Raw genomic sequence first — 4,277 nt, 5'->3', positions numbered from 1 at the left:
GTTAAGAGATACCATAAAACTAAAAGGAAAACAAAAATTACCACAGATCCTGGCAATTAGGAGAGATACAAAGAACAGGTGAAGAGGGCACTTAGTAGAGAACTACAATGTGCTAATTCAATGTTATTACAATTACTCAGCTCTTTCTTGAGGCTATTCCCTACCTGGTTGTTCTGTAACTGCAAAGCTGAAAAAAAAACATTGTTTTATAGAAATCTTCCATCCCACTCATGGGGTTTTGGTCCAATTTACATCCAACAACCTACCCTGAAGACTCTGCTCACATTTTGGCAGCCTCAGAGAACGTAGCCTTTCTGTGACAGGATAATAACAGGAACCTGGCATTTTATGTATAGAATTGAGATTGCGCAGTCTCTTTAAGTATCATGCCAACATTCTGCTGCCTATAGCAGCTTTCAAGGGCCAGAACAGCACTGCAATCCTCAGCCATCATGTGGCAGTCTGGCAAGCTGATTCAAGGAGGTCATTCATCATTCAATTGTTATCGCCTTCATGTGTGGGTTTGATTCTGAATTCGCACCATGGTTTGTCTGCACAGGCAATTGTTTAGGCAAGACAAGTGTTCAGGCCTCATCATCAGTCTTAGTCCCTGCATTTGATAGTTCAGGATACATAAGAACATAAGAACATAAGAAATAGGAGCAGGAGTAGGCCATCTAGCCCCTCGAGCCTGCCCCGCCATTCAATAAGATCATGGCTGATCTGACGTGGATCAGTACCACTTACCCGCCTGATCCCCATAACCCTTAATTCCCTTACCGATCAGGAATCCATCCATCCGCGCTTTAAACATATTCAGCGAGGTAGCCTCCACCACCTCAGTGGGCAGAGAATTCCAGAGATTCACCACCCTCTGGGAGAAGAAGTTCCTCCTCAACTCTGTCTTAAACCGACCCCCCTTTATTTTGAGGCTGTGTCCTCTAGTTTTAACTTCCTTACTAAGTGGAAAGAATCTCTCCGCCTCCACCCTATCCAGCCCCCGCATTATCTTATAAGTCTCCATAAGATCCCCCCTCATCCTTCTAAACTCCAACGAGTACAAACCCAATCTCCTCAGCCTCTCCTCATAATCCAAACCCCTCATCTCCGGTATCAACCTGGTGAACCTTCTCTGCACTCCCTCCAATGCCAATATATCCTTCCTCATATAAGGGGACCAATACTGCACACAGTATTCCAGCTGCGGCCTCACCAATGCCCTGTACAGGTGCATCAAGACATCCCTGCTTTTATATTCTATCCCCTTCGCAATATAGGCCAACATCCCATTTGCCTTCTTGATCACCTGTTGTACCTGCAGACTGGGCTTTTGCGTCTCATGCACAAGGACCCCCAGGTCCCTTTGCACGGTAGCATGTTTTAATTTGTTTCCATTGAGATAGTAATCCCATTTGTTATTATTTCCTCCAAAGTGTATAACCTCGCATTTATCAACGTTATACTCCATTTGCCATATCCTCGCCCACTCACTCAGCCTGTCCAAATCTCTCTGCAGATCTTCTCCGTCCTCCACACGATTCACTTTTCCACTTATCTTTGTGTCGTCTGCAAACTTCGTTACCCTACACTCCATCCCCTCCTCCAGATCATCTATATAAATGGTAAATAGTTGCGGCCCGAGTACCGATCCCTGCGGCACGCCACTAGTTACCTTCCTCCAACCGGAAAAACACCCATTTATTCCGACTCTTTGCTTCCTGTCGGATAGCCAGTCCCCAATCCACTTTAACACACTACCCCCAACTCCGCGTGCCCTAATCTTCTTCAGTAGCCTTTTATGGGGCACCTTATCAAACGCCTTTTGGAAATCCAAAAACACCGCATCCACCGGTTCTCCTCCATCAACCGCCCTAGTCACATCTTCATAAAAATCCAACATGTTCGTCAAGCACGACTTTCCCCTCATGAATCCATGCTGCGTCTGATTGATCGAACCATTTCTATCCAGATGCCCTGCTATCTCCTCTTTAATAATGGATTCCAGCATTTTCCCTACTACAGACGTTAAGCTGACCGGCCTATAGTTACCCGCCTTTTGTCTCCTTCCTTTTTTAAACAGCGGCGTAACATTAGCCGTTTTCCAATCAACCGGCACTACCCCAGAATGCAACGAGTTTTGATAAATAATCACTAACGCATCCACTATTACCTCTGACATTTCTTTCAATACCCTGGGATGCATTCCATCCGGACCCGGGGACTTGTCCACCTTCAGTCCCATTAGTCTACCCAGCACTGCCTCTCTGGTTACATTAATTGTATTAAGTATTTCTCCTGCTGCCAACCCTCTATCGTTAATATTTGGCAAACTATTTGTGTCCTCCACCGTGAAGACCGACACAAAAAACTTATTTAAAGACTCAGCCATATCCTCATTTCCCACTATTAACTCCCCCCTCTCGTCCTCCAAGGGTCCAACATTCACTCTAGCCACTCTATTCCTTTTTATATATTTATAAAAACTTTTACTATCATTTTTTATATTAATTGCTAGCCTAGCTTCATAGTCTATCCTTCCTTTCTTTATCGCTTTCTTAGTCTCTCTTTGTTGTTTCTTAAATTTTTCCCAATCACTTGTTTCTCCACTATTTTTGGCCACTCTGTACGCAGCTGTTTTTATTTTAATACTCTCCTTTATTTCCTTCGTTATCCACGGCTGGTTCTCCCTTTTCTTACAATCCTTGTTTTTTGCTGGAATACAGTTCATCTGTATCTCTCAGTCAGTAGTGGATGCAAGGGTGCACTTCAGTTCATGTTTCAGTAGAGCGCAAAACATTCAGGAGCAGCATAGATTAATATATGTCAAGCATTGATGATCATGCCTTTGTTTGGCATCTCCCAGTCTCCTGTGCTATTGAGCCGGGGTATTTGTGGGCCCGAAAGAAAATGGCACTCCATCTGGGCTTTAAGGACCCCAATTGTTGATAGTAAGGAGTGCACATCAGCTGTCTTGGAGACTCACTCTGATCCTGTCTGAGACCTCCACATTGGTATTCCAATAGTCTGACCTATGTACACCAAACCCAGGCACACCAATGCAATGGTAAGTTGCACATGTCAATTGGCAATCTCAGGACTGGCAGAGTGTTAATGTGATGAGACACTAGCCAGACCTTCTAAGCCAGCGCTATTTCTTCCCACGTCTAAGTCAAGCAGCTGGGGCCTCTGCACACAACTCCTCAGTTACGCAATTTTAACCATCTAGCAGGAATCACAAGGTTGGTTAGTGAGACTCATAGCTCTAAATCATGGAGGTGCGAAGGTGGGGACTAATATTGGGCTAATGTTCAGAAGTACACATAGTCATAAGAAAACACTGCAGGCAGACAGGAGGGCATAAGATCTCCATGTTTGTGTGCACGTGAAGCGCACTCAAGGCTTACAGAAAGTACATGAAAGCCAATGAATGATGCACCAACTTCATGCGCATTGCCAGCCAATCCTGTAAGATTCACTTTGAGCACTTGACAATCAGAGACTCAAAGAAGAAATGGGCCTTTCAGGCCTCGGGCCTCCACAGGGTGGTCACCAAATTTATCAGAGACAAGAGAACATAGCAGTTAGCAGGTTGTCTCCACCCTTGCTGTGGCTGTCGGGGGAGGACCTAGATGCAGTGGTATCGTAAGGAAAATTAAGAAGTTCTATGTTCACTCTGGCAACACAGATGTACAAGCATTGTAATTATCTGTTACACTGTTTTAAATATGTGTTTAGTTGCACTTCATGCAGGTCTACTGGGTTTTATTGCTTCTGTTCGTGATAATGTCTGTGCGCTGCTCCCCACCTTTTCAGATGGTCAACCCAGGCTGGGTCTATGTCCCTGTGAATCATGCCTATGCATGGATACATCAATCTTTGCCAGGGCCTTTGTGAGCCCATAAGGCATAGGAGCAGAAGTAGGCCATTTGGCCCATCGCATCTGCTCTGCCATTTAATTGGCCATGTGAGAAAAGCCTCCAAATCATACTGTTCTAAAGAAACACCTTTCCCTTGTCAGAACAGCATAGCAAGGTTCCCTTCAGTTGTCCAGTTGAGCTGACAGTCAGCTCCATCCACCCAGGACAACCCTCCCCCCAACCAGCATTTCTTGAGCTGGACATCGAGGGTGTGGTTAGAGTGTCAACATCACAATGGTGCATGTTTCTTTTAAGACAGTTTCAAATAAAATTCTACCCTCCACCTTAAACCCACACTCTCCCCCCGATCACCATTGACTCTCCCGGTGTTACCTTTAACCTCCCAAGATATGGATGGGT

The sequence above is a fragment of the Mustelus asterias genome, chromosome 1, assembly GCF_964213995.1.
Source record: "Mustelus asterias chromosome 1, sMusAst1.hap1.1, whole genome shotgun sequence".
Lineage (NCBI taxonomy): Eukaryota > Metazoa > Chordata > Chondrichthyes > Carcharhiniformes > Triakidae > Mustelus > Mustelus asterias.
The sequence above is the reverse complement of the archived record's forward strand: the minus strand, read 5'-3'. Positions refer to the sequence as shown.